Genomic DNA, 18216 nt, shown 5'->3' with positions numbered 1-18216 from the left:
ACCAAATTTATCATTATATCAAAGAAGAAACCATCAAAGACCATCCCTTCCTTTTCATATCATCAACCATATACTATACTAAATGGAAGGTTGGTATGAAAAAATTGTCCTAGTCCTAGTTAGAGACCGAGAAGCTTAACTGCCAACCCTAATAGGGTGTTAAACCACTTTCGGTTAAGTAGTGGTTAGAGGTTGTTAAGTAGTTAATCGATTGTAGTTAGGTATAACAGCCTTGTACTGCAGCCTTTAAATAGTTGCTCAACCAGTGTAAATGATCATCAAGTTCATTCATAACAGAACTCCATGTTGCTACATTCGAGCTAAGTTTCTTCCATAGTTAACATGGCATCATTCGCCTTTAGATCCTGAATAGGATTTTGCTGTGCACTGTTCTTTCTTCTTTCTTGCTTTCTGGTTCTTGTCTGCTTTTGAAGAGAAGCAGTGGTGTAAGGCTTGACGATGATGGTTGAGGATGAGCAACTGACAGAAGCTAGCTCTCATACATTTACCAATAAAAGAATTAATGTCTGTCTAACCGACTCAAACTATCTTCTTTGGAAGCAACAAGTAATTCTCACAATCAGAGGGCTCGGACTCGAAGGCTTTCTTGATGATTCCATGGTGGTTCCAGCAAAACTAATGCTTAATGATGCTGGTGAGCAAGTTGTTAATCCAGCCTATCTACGCTATGTCAAGCAAGAGAACTCCTTGACTTCTTTTCTTCTTTCCACCGTTAGCACCAACATTCTTCCTCAATTGGTTGGTGTTAAATCTACAACTGTTGTCTGGAATACCATCACCTGACTGTATTCGAAGTTATCCACCACAAAAATAATGGCCTTGCATTGTCGCCTTAGATCAATGAAGAAAGGTTCTGAATCTATGAGAGATTACAGCATGGCCATTAAAGAAATTTGTGACCTTTTAGCTACGTGTGGCAACCCTATCTCAGATATTGATCATATCACCACCATTCTTAATGGCCTTTCAGCCGAGTATGAGCCAACAATGGCTGCTATTACTACGAGCAGAGAACCATTTGCCCTCGATAATATGGTTTCGGTCCTCATTGATACTGAGTCTCGCCTTGATGACTCCTCAAGATTCCCAATAGGGGTCAATTTCACACGCTACAACACCAACCAGGGCTCGGACACTCAATAATACAAGAATCGTGGCCTGCTAAGTCTAACAATATGGCTAGTAACAAGTATAAGGGGAGACCCAAACATCAATATCAACTATGTGAAAAATTAGGTTATCTAGTTGACAGGTGTTGGCACAGATTTGACCAGAACTTCAAAGGCGTAATTGCTCAGTAAAGCTCCTCGTCTAATGCCATGCAGGCGAACATGTGCTCATGTTTCCCTCATACCAATGACTGTCATTATAGTCCCTTTATAAACACCAATGCATGAGATGAAGATTCAGCTAACACCGAGCCACATGACAATGCACATGTCAATGCATTAATGGCCAATGGTCCTCTAAGCTATGCTAAATGGTTTCTTGATTCAGGAGCCACTCACCATGTGACTAGCACTACCTCTGCACTCTCGAGCAAACAAGCCTACACTGGTAGTGGTAAGGTTCACATAGGAGATGGTTTCACTATTCCAATTACACATATTGGTACAAATATTTTAAAGACTGACTCTAGAGATCTTTTGCTTGATCACATTCTGCATGTCCCAAATATTAATAAAAATCTTTTGTCAGTTTCGAGATTCACTCAAGCTAATTCAGTTTTCTTTGAGTTTCAAAAAAATACTTATTATGTTAAGGATGAGAGCACATGAATCGTGCTAATAGAAGGGATGCTTGATGGAGGACTGTATAGCTTTGATTGTTAAACCATGCAAGACACATCAACACTAAATAACACTGTTGTAAAAAGTGTCAATGAATACTGGTTGTGGCAAAAAAGGTTGGGGCATCCAGCAGCTGAGGTGGTGATGGCAATCCTCAACAAGAGGCTAAGTGTAGATAAGAGTGAGGTGTGTGTAGCCTGTCAGATGGGAAAATGCAAAACTCAGTCATTTCCTATATTACAAACTGTGTACAAACAACCATTTGAATTAGTAGAGGTTGATGTATTGGGCCCTGCTCCTATTGTCTCTAATGGTTTCAGATACTTTGTGAGCTTTGTAGACTTGTACTCGAGAAACAGTTGGGTTTATCTGTTAAAGAATAAAAGTGAGGTTGTTATCTCCTTTGAAATATTTGTTGCCTTGGTCTCAAATCAATTTAAAACAACCACCCTTGCATTGCAAACTGACAATGGAGGTGAGTTTCTTTTTCTTGAAGCTGTCACACATAAACTTGGCACTAAACTCAGGAAATTATGCCCACATACCTTACAACAAAATGGGGTGGTGGAAAGGAAACACATGCATATAGTTGAAACTGCCTTGACTCTACTAGCACAAGCCTCAATGCCTCTAATTTTTTGCTCTCATACAGTCCTTAGTGCAGTGTACCTCATCAACAGAATGCCCTCTAAGACCCTTGGCAATATTTCTCCTTATCAGAAGATGTATGGCAAGCCTCCTGATTACAACTTCCTCAAAATCTTTGGCTGTCAATGCTTCCCCAACCTTAGGGTGTTCAATACACACAAGTTGGATTTTCGGTCCAAGGCTTGTGTTTTTCTAGGGTATTCACCAATGCATCATGGTTATTAGTACATGGATATGTGTCCAGAAGTGTAGTGTTTAATGAATACATTTTTCCTTTTGCTCACAAAGCAAAAGCTCATAAGAAAGATGGTGATGAAGCAATTCGATCAAGGGTTATACTAGTTGTTAGCAGACCACACAAGGAAACCAAGACTGTGCCAAGGTCAGGTACTAACACTGATGTCAGTACTGGTCAAGGAGTGGAAGCAAGCAGTACTAGTCTACCTGCAGCAACAGGAAATGAACTGCACATGCATTCTGGAGAGCATTCAGTAAATAATGAACATGGCTCTCCTACTCATGATTTTGTTGTTGATGTCTCTTCTCAACAAGAATAGTCTGCCTCTGCTGAGCAAGAACATTCTGCCTCTACTGAGCAAGTTCAAAACCCAGAAACTGTCCTAGCAACTCGAGTGAGCAATACTCATTCCATGGTAACTCGTAGCAAGCATGGGATCTTTAAGCCAAAAATCTACTCTGTTCAATGCAAAGCAGTGCCTAGTGAAATTCGAGCTGCTCTTGAAGATGATGACCAGAGGATGGTTGTAATGGCTGAATATAATACACTTATTGTAACAATACATGGGACATTGTAGAGTTGCCAGCTGGTAGGAAAACCATTGGCTGTAAATGGCTCTTCAAGGTAAAGAAGAATGCTGATGGCTCAGTTGAGAGGTTGAAAGCTAGACTGGTTGCCAAGGGGTATTCTCAAATACCAGGCTATGATTTTATGGACACTTTTAGTCCCGTGGTTCGGTTTTTCACAGTAAATATACTGATCTCACTAGGTGTTTCATGTCACTGGCAAATCAGACAGATGGATGTCAACAATGCATTTTTAAAAGGTGATCTAAGCGAGGATGTATACATGCAGCAGGTTCTTGGCTTTGAAGAACAGTCCAGTGAAGGAGTTGTTTTGGTGTGCAAGCTGAAGAAGGCACTATATGGATTAAGGCAAGCTCCAAGAAACTGGTTCCTTAAACTAAGAGACTTCTTGCTTAGCTTAAGATTCAAACCTTCGAGGGCAAACTCCTCACTATTTATTCACCAAGAAGATCATGAAGTGGTGTACATGGTCGTGTACGTGGATGATATTCTCATCACAGGCAGTTCCCAACTCGAGGTTGATTGGATAGTTCATGCATTGCATGAGAAATTTTCCCTGAAGGTCCTCAGGCAGCTTAAGTACTTCCTTGGCATAGAAGTACATCGATCGGATAATGGATTGTTCCTCAGTCAAAAGAAGTTTATTACTGAACTGCTACATAAGAATCAAATGTCAAGTGTGAATTCAGCCTCCACTCCTATGGAAACCATAACCAAACTTAGTAAGAATGATGGGGAAGTGTTAAACAAGCCTCAACAGTACAGAAGTGTAGTTGGGGCACTGCAGTACATCTGCCATACGAGGCCAGATATCTCATTTGCAGTCAACAAAGCTGCACAGTTCTTGCAAGAGCTCACTGAGGTTCATTGGCTTGCAGTCAGACGTATCCTGAGGTACTTACGAGGAACACTAGAAACTGGTCTCTTGTTTCCAACTCAAGCACAAAAGCTGGTGACACTTAATGCCTACTCGGACTCTGATTGGGGAGGGGATACTGATGACAGAAGGTCGATCTCTTGTTACTGTGTATACAATGGAAACCACCTGCTGGCATGGAGCTCGAAAAAGCAACGCGCAATGTCCAGGTCCACTGCAGAAGCTGAGTACAAAAGTCTCGCAGATGCCGCTTCTGAAGTTGTATGGATCAAGGTTGTGCTGCAAGAGATGCATATTGCACTCCCTGAAGAGCCTAAGCTGTGGTGCGACAATACAAGTGCAGTAGCTATGGTTGTAAACCCCATATTGCATGCAAAAAGCAAGCACATCGAGCTCGATCTTCATTTCGTGCGAGAGAAAGTGGCAGCACATGAAATGCAAATCAACTATGTGCCAACCAGTAGCCAAGTTGCAGACATACTAACAAAACCTCTTCCCTTGGTCAAATTTGATTTGTTTAAGAGTAAATTGTGATTTTTGGAGTTGAAGGAGGTTTGTAAGAAACAGGGTGAATGTTAAACCACTTTCGGTTAAGTAGTGGTTAGAAGTTGTTAAGTAGTTAATCGGTTGTAGTTAGGTATAACAGCCTTGTATTGCAGCCTTTAAATAGCTGCTCAACCAGTGTAAATGATCATCAAGTTCATTCATAACAGAACTCCATGTTGCTACATTCGAGCTAAGTTTCTTCCATAGTTAACATAGGGAACTTGACAAACGGCAACGTGAAAAGGAGCGAGGTTTTTGGTTATTGTGAGGAATAAGGGGCGCATTGTCAATTTCAAGGGACCCCAGAAAACAAAGGGCATCTCTTTTCTTCGTTATTATCTTCATCTTCGTCCTCTCTACAACTTGTTTTGTCTATCACCAAGCTGTACATTATATACCAATTAATGAGGTTTCTTTTTCAATGAAATATCATTCAAAAATAACAATTAATTATTTTCAAAGAGAGATATTTATTTTGGGGTTAAGGCGGCTTATTATTTTTATAGGAATAATATTGAAGGATTGATGTCATTGGCACATGTAATCTTGTGGGCAGATTAGCATATACTTGTAATTATATGAATGAAGCTGTTGCTGTTGCCGTTGCCGTATAAAACAACTTAAGCCTCCAGTTTGCTTCATTGTCCCATTTTTCTCATATTTTTCATATATAATATAATCCATTGTCGTTGACCTCTTAAGCTACCGAATTTCTTTTGTTGTGTAATAGAAAGAACAAAACAATGCATCCTCACATGATTAACCTGCTAATGTCGTGAATAGAAGTTTATGATAATGTGTTTGATTTATTTAATTAAATTTTTTTAAATATTATTTTTATTTATTTATTTAACTTAATCAACGAATAAAAATTTTAACCGATGTTACGGTGAAATTAACGGCAGAGGTTACGAAATGTGTTGCTGCGGTATCCCGAAACCAACGGCCAACGATATGTTGTCAATCCCCAACCAAGAGGATTGGGGCATGGTTTTCAGAACCGGGCCGGTTAGCGAACCGGTCATGCTATCGGTTCATTGGTTCAACAGGATGAACCGGTCCGACCGGTCGGAAGAATCGGTCCGACCGGTCGGAAGAATCGGTTCGACCGGTCGGAAGAACCGGACGACGTCATAATTATTTAAAAAATTAAATAAAAATACCAAAAATATTTAATAAAAAATAATTTTTTATATCACAAGTCATATTCAAAGTAAGTCATAACATATATAAGTTAAAAACCATAAAATCAAGTGAAACAAAATTATTCAAATTAACTACAACATAATATTTAAGGTAAAACATATTAAATAATAAATATAATTATATAACTATAATTAAAAAATAAATTTGGGGTTAAAAAATCATAACAAAATGATATTGTTTGGTTTAATTTTTTAAAAAAAAAAAACAATCTCACATGGCTAAAAAACATAGAAGAGCATCCCAAAAGTCTAAAGAGTAAAAATATAAAAACAAAATAATCTCACATTGCTAAGAAACATAGAAGCGCATCACAACTAACTTCTATAAATAATAGAGGTAATTTGCATTCAAAATCATGGAGCCTTTTGGTGAGCATTGAGTGAACTATTCTTTCACTTCAATCAAGCTCGAATTTTAGGCTTCAATCGAGCTTCTAAATTTTTTTTTGAGTTCAAGCCTTTTTGAGTTAGAGTTTCAATATTATATTTCGAGTTTGAGTTGAACTTGATAATTTTTAGCTTGTGAGTTTGAGTTGAGTTGAGCTTACTTTTAAAGTTTTCAAGTTCGAGTCGAGCTCAACAATACTCGAGTTCGACTTGGCTCGTTTAACAAATGACGTTGTTTGGTTTAATTTTTTTTTAAAAACAAAAAATCCCAGTTTTTCCCGGTTTTCAGCCGGTCCGGTTCGAACGGTTCAACGGTTCTGGCCGGTTCACTAATAACGGTTCAACCGGTTTAGATTGAATCAGACTAAGCAACGGTTCCCGATTGAACCAATCAATCCAATTCGATTTTCAAAACATGGGATTGGGGGTTTGCTTTGCATTATTAAAGGGTACTTTCAGTATAAATTCCCTTGCTTTGCTAGGTGATCTCCAGCTGTAATCTTAGGACATAAAGAGGACTTCACCCTTTCTCAATCTTAAAGGGTAAACTATGTATTTAGTACTTAAACTATCAACTTTATTCCGTTTTAATACCTAAACCTTTAACTCTTTCACAATCATATCTAACTTTTAGTTTTCATTATTTTAGTACCCATCATTAAAATCTTAAAGTGTTTTTATTAGCTAAACTATCATTTTTTTGTTTTAGCACCTAAACTTTCAATTTTTTTAAAAACTTAACGTTAAATTTTAAACAGAAGTACTAAAGTTTACAACGAGGTATTAAAATGAAGCATAGAATAAACTTTAGAAATGGTTTTGAAAAAAATTAAAATTTTAGGTATTAAAATAGACACAAATTGATACTTTATGTATTAAATACATAATTTACTCAATCTTAAATTATGACCTCTTCATCTACCTATATTTAAAAAGACATGCAATTATGTGAATTAAATTATCTTAATAGTTAAAAAATAATTTTTATCTTTAAATTTTTCAAGTTTAAATACAATATCTATATAAATGTTTAAACATTTACTATCAATCAGTTAAATCTTTTTATCATATTTTATATTAGAATAACCTCATATTAATATTAATAAGAAAATACTCATATGAGTCTCCCAGGGTTTTAGTTGATTGGTGTTATGGGTGGTAGTGTTCAACGAATGTAATATAATAAGTTATATTATATATTGTCTCATCTTATGTAGGTTCGAGTCTTGACATCTAAATTAAAAATACAATACCTTTTATTTAATAAAAAATATGGTATATTTTCATATATAGAATACAAATTAAAATATTGATGATATCATTATTAAGTACATATTCAAAATCTAAAAATAGATATTTAAAATATAAAAAAATATTACGTTTGTTAAGTTAAACTTCCCAAACAAATACAAACTAATTCAAAGAATAAAATTACATCAAATATGTATTTAGGATTTTAAATTATAATCATAATCATAAGCACATCTATACTTGCTCTAAAAAAACATCCCATATTAAATTTTATAATATTTAATTTAGATTAATCAATTAATAATTCAAACACAACTAATTAAATAAAAGTATATTTAAACTTAATTCATAAATAATATTCAGTTTTTAAAAGTAAATTAATAAAAACAGAAAGAGAAAATCGCCTCAGTGACAAAAAATGCCTTATAATATACGATTTTAACCAACTTTTTCCGGATTTGCCAAAATGACCAACAAAATCGCAATGCGATCGCTAATTCGCAACGCGATCTCCATTATCGCAAATTCGCGTTGCATTTCGCGTTGCGATAGTTGGAAATCGCGTTGCGATGGTCTACAGTGTCGTTGCGATTTTCCCAATTCGCAATGCGAATAAGTAAATCGCAACACGAATTGGGAAAATTGCAATGCGATACTGACTATCGCAATGCGATACTTACTATCGCAATGCAATAATACAAAATCGCAACGAGATACTGACTTTCGCAACGCGATTCTGACTTTCGCAACGCGATTTACATAGCGCCATTCGTATTAACGCGTATTTTTTTTCAAATTCCAAACACGAATTTTTTCTTAATAAATCGGAAACTGAACCGTCCACAGTAATCGCAACTCATAACCTCAAACCCAAAATCACAACACTCAGTCCCATCTCCATCTCTCACTCTCTACGATGAAATCCGTCCCCATTTCCGAAGATTTCCGTCCCCATCGCCGGCGAAATCCCTCACAACCATTCACAGTCAAAAATCCCTCACAATCATTCAGAAATGGAAAATCAACCTCCGATTGTTAGTTTTGTGTTATTTTTATTTTGAAATTTTTGCATTATTTTAGGTTTTTCATATTGAGATTGATGATAAGTTTACTGGTAATTTCAATAATAGATTAACCATTTCACTTAGATTTCTTATTAAATTCATTCGATTACTGCCAATACTGCTAAACTGTTTAGCCTGTGAAGTTAGTATTTGTCTTTGTTTTGTCTTTTGGTTGAAGTAATGCAGAAGAAGAATAGTTTCGAGAATGAAAATCGCAACGCGGAAATAACTATCGCAACGCGAAATAAAAATCGCAACGCGAAATCAAAATCGCATTGCGATTTTCATTTCGCGTTGCGATTCTCTCGTTGCGATTTTCATTTCGCGTTGCGATTCTCTCGTTGCGATAGTCATTTCGCGTTGCGATAGTCATTTCCGCGTTGCGATTTTCATTTCAACCAAAAGATAAAACAGTGTTGCAAATTTTAGTTTCAAGAATAAACTACTATTTATGTTTATTGTTTTTGGTATATCTTGACAGTGTAGTTTTTGGTATATCTAACTTGGTATGTTTATTGTTTTTGTAGAAATTTTTTTCGGCTTCATTGACATTAAGGAATAAAGTTAGCCTAGCCACTACAATTGCTTCGAAGCTTTCACCTGCACAAAGAAAATTGTTTGAGAAAACCTGCTTCGGGCCATGGCTGATAGTACAACATCCGGGTAGAGATGCTAATTTGACCCATTTGTGGCTTCAGACCATGACTAGAGATCTACCCGACAGTATACAACGTGGTGAGGAAGAGATATGGTTTCTTTTTTCACCGGCGTATACTTGTTTTGGGCGGAAGGAGTTCTGCTTAATCACTGGTCTACGATTCGGACACGATGATGTAGGCCGGTACACTCGTCATATCACCCGCCCATCATGGTTATCCAGGGTTTTTCCTGATGAGTCAATAGAGAAGTCGAACTTACACGTCGACGACATGAAGAAATTATTTAATAAGAAAGATGGTTTTACTCGGATGAATGACGTCGATGTTGTCAGAGTATGCCTTCTACTACTTTTGTATGCCGGCTTTTTAGGCAGAGAGGCCAGACAACCTATTCCTCAGGAGCTAATATTATTGGTAGAGGACCTAAATGCATGGAATCTGTTTCCGTGGGGTTCGTATATATGGAAAGCTACCTGGACTAAGTTGTCGTCTGCCTTTGATGACCGCAAAAGTTTGCGGGGCGATGGGTCGAAATACACTTTGTCATGCTTTGTTTGGGCCTTTAAGGTAAGAATTTCTATATAATGTTTTCAAAATTATAATTAATTATTTAACAATTACTAATGTTTGTTATTATATTGTTTGTAGATTTGGATATTCGAGGCCTTTCCCGCCATGAAGACATATGCAATAAAAACTTCAAATGATATTCCCAGGGCTATTTCCTGGAAGAGGAAACGTCTGTTAGATTGGGAAGACTTAATACCATATGCGACAATAAATAATGTAAGTTAACACAAATACTATCATATAAACAAGTTATTAATAGTAGACGTTTAACTTTGTTTGAGTTTTTATATTTTTAGGAGGCCAACATTCCATTAATTAGACTGACACCCACGGAGGCTGAGCTTGCCACTGATTGGTGGCAAGCTAGTCAGCGTTTTCTTGATGGCACGAATGATGAGCAGCCTCCACTTCCTCCACTTCGAGAGCCATCACCTCACCCAGAGCCATCACCTGATCGACCCGACTATACACCTCTACAACGAGAGCCATCACCTATCTCGTCACATCATCGAGCCTCTTCTCCACCATCACCTCATGATAGGCGACCGGCAAAGATGCCACGACTTCTATCTCCTGTTCTCCACCTCCAGGGATGAGTCAAGGGAGTTACGTGATGAGGTCAATGCCTTGCGTGAGGAGATCGGTACTCTACTCGATAACGATGGTGCATGGCGTGTGGAGGTGTCTACTTTACGTGGTGAGGTTGCCGCTCTACGTGAGATGGTAGTATCGTTGCAGAATGAGGTTCATACTCTACGCAACGAGGTAAGTTTAAGATTTTCCATATTTAACTTGATGATAAATTTACTCGTAATTTCACTTAAATTAACCATTTCACTTAGATTGCTTAGTAAATTTATTCAGTTGCTGCCAATACTGCTAAACTGTTTATTAACACTGTGAAGTTAGTATTTGTCTTTTTGTTTTGTCTTTTGGTTGAAGTAAATTTATTCGGTTGCTGCCAATTCTGCTAAACTGTGTATTCTTTAACACTGTGAAGTTAGTATTTGTCTTTGTTTTGTCTTTTGGTTGAAAGTTTGAAATATATTTGTCTTTGTTTTCACTGTTTAAATATCATGTCTGTTTATTTACTGATATTTGTATTTAATTATTTAGCGGACCGATAAGGTGGATGCTTTACGTCGGGTTTTTCTTGCACGACAGAGTTCACGCATCAGACGGCGTGCACGTGCTATTAAGTCTCCGTATACCCCAATAGTGCGAAGACACCGCAAGAAGAAGCCCGACTCGCATGTCATCCCTCAAGAGTCCACTCCTATTGTTGAAGAGGCCCCTATCATTCCTCGAGAGTCCCCTCCCACCGTTCAAGAGGCCAATGTCATCCCTTAAGAGTCCACTCCTATCGTTGAAGAGGCCCCTATCATTCCTCGAGAGTCCCCTCCCACCGTTCAAGAGGCCACTGTCATCGTTGAAGAGGTCCCTCCCACCATTCAAGAGCCCGATTCACATGGCGTCATATATAGGATTCTTGAGAAACCCTCTGACGTGCCGGACATGATGGATTCAAGTTGGCTCTCGTATGAGTTACCGACCAGTACCATACCGGTATCTGAAGTGGAGAGGAAACAACTACCGGACACAATTCTGGATAACACCCTTTGGGCTAAGACCGCAGTTGATTTTTATCTACATGAACGAAGCCAGGGGTGTTTCACTGACATATGCAAGCTCAATGATGATATCTATTTGTTGCTTGATCGGTCTTGGTGGGGCGTATTATTAGGGGTCGAAGACAATGGCTATTTCGATGGAGGGGTAAGTCTTATATTTTTCTTATATTTTAATTTGATTATTTTTTTGTAAATTTATGTAAGTTACTAATATATGTCTTCTTTTGTAAAACAGCATATCGATGCGTGGGTGTCACGTCTTCTAATAATTAGGAAACTTAAGGAAAATAAAAGAAATACACGATATACAATCATGCCGACATCTTTTAACGCCGTTCACTTGAAGAATCAACGAGATGAATCATTTGCGTTGGGCAATGGACAAGCTAAACTTTATCCTGCATGGTGGGAGGTCGATAAGGTTAGTGTTTATTTTAGATTGAGTTTAAAGGTATTCATAAATAAGTGCGTAAATGAATGAATTATTACTTATGATTACAGGTGTTTATCCCTGTTTTGGAACGTAACCATTGGCTTCTCGTCGAGCTTCAGATCCCATCCCTTAAGGCAATATTATATGACAGCATGATAAATTACATATCATTGGCTGATTTAAGAGATATTATTAAGGGATGGAGCTCTTATTTGGCTAAATTCTTGGATGCGATAAATTATTGGACTCGTTCTGGAAACAAGAAGCCAAAGAAGCTCAATATTACAGTTAGCAGAGACGAGACCGCACCACAACAAACGAAAGGACCTAGAGGGGATTGTGGTCCTCTCGTATGCTTGGCGTTGGACCGTTTGATCACAGGAAGTATAAAGTATCTACCTCCCACCGATATAGATAAAGCTGCAGTAGGCTTGTGGTTTCGACATTATATGGCTAGATCGATATATACGAGACGCTGCCTACCTGCATCCGCGTTATAAAAATGTCCATAAACAATTGGTATGTTTATAGGCTTGTGGTTTGAAAATGTTTGGTTAAGTACCTAGAATTCAATAATTTGCTGTTTGTAGGTTTTAGATGTGTAGAAAGTGTTGTTTGAGCAAATGTTTGGTTTATGCAGGTTAATCTCAGAAGTGAGCTGCGTGAAAATGATGTATGGCTGCAAAAGTTGATTCAATAGTAGAAGTGTTATTTTCTCTAATAATTATTGCTTATTTTTTATTGTTTAATTGATTTGTAAAAGGTGATTTGTAAAAGTTGATTTGTTTAATTGATGTTAACATAATTCTTATTTGTGCTTGTTTAATTGATTGAAATGTAATGGTTGATTTTGTTGATTTCAATCTGCATTATGTTGAAGGCAAAAAGTACTATCGCAATGCGAAATGAAAATCGCAACGAGAGAATCGCAACGCGAAATGAAAATCGCAACGCGAAATTAAATTCACGTTGCGATTTTCATTTCGCATTGCGATTCCCTCGTTGCGATTTTCATTTCGCGTTGCGATTCTCTCGTTGCGATTTTCATTTCGCATTGCGATAGTAATTTCTGCGTTGCGATAGACATTAAGATGATTGTCTATTAAGTGATAACAACTGAACAGATCATATCAATTTTCAAACTCAAGTTACTAATACATGCCTAACTGAAAATGTTAAAAGTTCACACATAAAATCTACATAATACAACGTTTGCATTTAAAAATCACCTAAGTTAACAGTCCCAAAAGGTGAAGCCAGTTGTGATTGGGATTTTAAAGATGATTGCGATTTTGATTGCCTTTTTCTTGACACCATATGAGCTTTGGATTTTGATGATGATCCATATTTTGGTAGGGGAAAAGATGATTGTGATGGCACTAGTGATCTACATGTCAACCTTGTATGACCACTTTCCTTGCACCGACTACATGTCGATCTCTTCTTCTCTTCACCCTTAGACGATATACGATCGTGACTTTTTGGTCGGCCAGGTAGCCTTCTGTCCATGGCTGGTGGCAAAACTGTTTGTAAGTCATCTGGTATGTCCCACTCAGAAGGATGTGGAATAGGGTAGACAATCTCGGCATAAGTCTGTCGATATACTTCTGTAGTGTAACAATCCATAGCGTATGTGCTTGAATCATCTTGGTTTAGATGAAGAGCAACTTTATAACATGGCCACACGGATAACCAATGTTTGCCATTTCATACAACTACACGTCCTTGCATTTAGATCGACAAGCCCATTTAAGTTATTATCCAGTACTTCAAACAAAGTGTTTGAACATGGTTCAACTCTCCATGACGTTGACTTCACAACACGTTTCGTTATCTTTTTTTCAGTCCATGGTGTAACACGATGTTCCAATGTTCCTGTAAATTTAAATAAATAATACTTAGTAAAATATATGATAAGTTACGAATTCAAAGAAATAATACCTGCATGGTTTCTTTTCTTGTAGTACCACTGTTGAATAGAGGCTCGAAAAAACTCCATTAACATAGTAATGGGTAATTTTCGAGAATGACGACTTAGAGCGTTGATTGATTCTGCACTATTAGACGTCATGAAACCATATCTTGCTCCAATTTGATGTACTCTTGACCATCTTTCAAACCCGACATCTTCTAGTGTTTGAGCACACTGAGGCAAAACACGTCTTAAACAGTTTATATGCTTATTGAAATCCACTTCCCGATAAGCTTTTACAGCCTTCCAGTATGTCCATTTGTGCTTTTTTATACCAGCAGACCTTGATTTTAGATTTCTATACAAATGAACACCACAAAGTCCATGAAAAGCATCTGGGAAACACCTTCTAACAGCGTTGTCAATTGAGTTTGCCCTATCGGATATGATTGTCAGATTGCTAATAGGACCTATGCAATCCCTAAGATGCCCCATAAACCATGTCCATGAATCAGAGGGTTCAGATTTGCCAACCCCATAAGCTATTGGCAATATCCCATTGTTAGCATCCATGGCTACTGCTAATAAGTTTACTCCAAGGTATTGACCTTTCAAATGTGCTCCGTCAACTATAATAACTGGGCGCATGCAAGTAATAAACGAACGAATCTACAAAATAATATACACAAGAAATATAATCATTTAAATGTGAAATGCATGTAACTAACAGAAATGAGTCAACAGAATTATATTGATTTACTAACCGCAGCACCAATGGCGATAAACAGCAACTCAAAGCGTCCATCTCTATCTGTTTTGATATGAGTTACAGACCCAGGATTTTTCAACTTTAAATTGTGACAATAAGCCGGCAGTTGGGCAAACGATGCTTCTGGCGACCCCCTCAACAATTCCAAGGCATAACATTTGGCTCTCCAAGCTTGAGAATATGATATACTAATCTTGAACCGAGCATTCATGTCAGTCATAATTTCATGTCCCCGATATACCATGCCATTCAAAAACATTAACTCAGCCAGAAAACCACCCAACACCTTTTTGTTTGCCTGTCTATGGTTAGGAAAAACTTGGGTTCTTGAACATGTATGTTTATCAATAAAAGTCCTAACTTGAAACATTTCGCAATCTTTTATCCTCTTTGCAATCATACGCCACGTACAGTTTTTGTCAATCATACACCTTGTTTCGAAACGATCTTTGCTTGATTTGTTAACTTTTAGTTGATAGCCATCTTCCACACATTTCGTATACAAAGCTATCTTCAAGTCTTCCTTTGTATCAAAACAATCATCTTTCTTGATACGAATAACTTTTGTGTAACAATCAACTGCTTTCTTTACCAACTCTTATTCCGGTATCTGAAGTAATTCTGGCATATTCCAGTTATACTCCCGTGGCATTTTCTTTTCTTCGGGGACTTTTTCTTCTTCTTTTTCTTCTTCAGGAATATATGAATTACAGAATGGATGTTCAACATGTTCATTCACAGCCTCCACTTCCTCCTCATTATCATCAACAACATCTTCCTCGGCAACGGTTGTTTCATCATCAAAATTCGGGTATTGACCAATATCAAAATCATTACACGCAGGGTCTGTTTCTTCTTCTGAAACATCATTAAAATCTGAGTATTGACCAATATCAAAGTCCGGGTATTGACCAAGATCAAATTTTGAATACTGACTAGTACTCACAATTTTTTCTCTTGGCTCATCATCGTCTAATTGGTCAATACGAAAACCGGAATTTGGTGCTGATAGTTGATTGGGATTTGGATTAGAGAAAGGTTGTAGGTTTTGAGAAAAACTTAGTTGATTACTACCCGCTACTGACCCAACAATACTACTTCTAGGTTCAACAACATACAATGTAACATCATCACTTGAAACACTAATGTAAACAATGAATCGTTCAACATCTTCATTGTCGGTTAACAAATAAACTTTACCATTCCTCTGATAAGATAGCCTAAATCCACTTAGGGGCTCTAAATTCAATTTCTTTGAAACACGTAACATTAGAGTTTCATAAGTTAACTTTTTTAATGACATTTTTAGTTGAAGATTCATGGGTAAAGGCATATATTGTAAAACACCATGAACATTCTCCCATGACCCTCCAAAACACAAATCTATCCAAACATGATCAACATTAGATGATTTCATGGTTGTAAATTAATTTACTAAACAAACGAGCTGTGAAACTAAGACATGTTGCCGGATGGGGAAGGATGTAGGAATGGATATAGGAACGGATGTCGCCGGAGAGAGTGATAGATGGAGATGGAATGAGTTGCGATTTAGGGATTTAGGTTATGAGTTGTTGCTTATGCGTAGATATATACACAAAAAATTTGTGTTGCGAAACTAAAACCTATTGCGAACTTTGAAAATCGCATTGCGATTCTGTATTATCTCGTTGCGAAAGTAAGTATCGCGTTGCGATTTTCCTAATTCGCAATGCGAATAAGTAAATCGCAATGCGAATTTGGAAAATCGCAATGCGATACTGACTATCGCAATGAGATAATACAAAATCGCAACGAGATTCTGACTTTCGCAACGAGATTCTGAAAATCGCAATCATCTTCAAAATCCCAATCACAACCGGCTTCACCTTTTGGGACTGTTAACTTAGGTGATTTTTAAATGCAAACGTTGTATTATGTGTATTTTATGTGTGCACTTTTAACATTTTCAGTTAGGCATGTATTAGTAACTTGAGTTTGAACATTGCTATGATCTGTTCAGTTGTTATCACTTATTAGACATTCATTTGACTATCGCAACGGGGAAATCGCAACGCGAAAATGGCTATCGCAACGCGAAAATGGCTATCGCAATTCGAAATGAAAAATCGCAACGCGAAAATGGCTATCGCAACTAGAAAATCGCAATGCGAAATGAAAATCGCATTGCGATTTTCTCGTTGCGATTTTCATTTCGCATTACGATTTTCATTTCGCATTGCGATTTTCTAGTTGCGATAGCCATTTTTGCGTTGCGATAGTCTGTTTTGCCTTCAACATAATGCATATTGAAAATCAACAAATCAACTATTACATTTCAATCAATTAAACAAGCACAAATAAGAATTATGTACACATCAATTAAACAAATCAACATTTACAAATCATCTTTTACAAATCAATTAAACAATTAAAAAATAATAATAATTCTTATTTCTTCATAAATAATTGAATCAATGAATCAACAACTTTGTGACCCCGTACATCCATTTCACGCAGCTCACTTAAGGATTAACCTGCAAAAACCAAACATTTGCTCAAACAATACTTCCTACACATCTAAAACCTACAAACAGCAAATTATTGAATTCTAGGTACTTAACCAAACATTTTCAAACCAAAAGGAGTATATATGTTAACAAAACTTGCATTTGACTTACCAATTAACAATGGACACTTTCATAAGGCGGATGCAGGTAGGCAGCGTCTCGAATATATTGCTCTAGCCATATAATGCCGAAACCACAAGCCTACTGCAGCTCTATCTCTATCGGTGGGAGGTAGAAACTCTGTGCTTCCCGTCGTCAAACGTGCCAAGCACAAGCATACGAGAGGACCACAATCCCCTCTGGCTCCCGGCGATTGTTGTGGCGCGGTCTCGTCTCTGACAACTGTGACATTGAACTTCTTTGGCTTCTTGTGTCCAGAATGAGTCCAATAATTAATCCCATCCAAGAATTTAGCTAAATGAGAGCTCCATCCCTTGATCATATCTCTCAAATCAGACAGTGATATGTAATTTATCATGCTGTCATACACTATTATCTTCAGGGATGGGAGCTGAAGTTGGACGAGAAGCCAATGACGACGTTCCAAAACAGGGATAAACACCTACAATCATAAGTAATAATTCATTTATTTGCGCACTTATTTATGAACACCTTTAAAAAATTTAAAAAATAAACACTAACCTTATCGACCTCCCACCATGCAGGATAAAGTTTAGCTTGTCCATTGCCCAACGAAAATGATTCATCTCGTTGATTCTTCAAGTGAACTGCGTGAAAAGCCGCCGGCATTATTGTATATCGCGAATTTTTTTTATTTTTCCTAAGTTTCCTTATTATTAGTAGACGTGACACCCACGCATCGATATGCTGTTTTACAAAAAATACATATATTAGTGAATTACATTAATTTTTAAAAAAATTAATCAAAATCATATATAAGACAAATATAAGACTTACCTCCCCATCGAAATAGCCACTGTCTTCAACCCCTAATAGCACACCCCACCAAGACCGATCAAGCAACAAAAACATTTCATCGTTGAGTTTGCTTATGTTAGTGTAACACCCTTGGCTCCGCTCATGTAGATAAAAATCAACTGCGGTCTTAGCCCAAAGGG

This window comes from Hibiscus syriacus, unplaced genomic scaffold (genome assembly GCF_006381635.1).
Source record: "Hibiscus syriacus cultivar Baekdansim isolate YM2019G1 unplaced genomic scaffold, ASM638163v2 tig00110483_pilon, whole genome shotgun sequence".
NCBI classification, from domain to species: Eukaryota; Viridiplantae; Streptophyta; class Magnoliopsida; order Malvales; family Malvaceae; genus Hibiscus; species Hibiscus syriacus.
The sequence above is the reverse complement of the archived record's forward strand: the minus strand, read 5'-3'. Positions refer to the sequence as shown.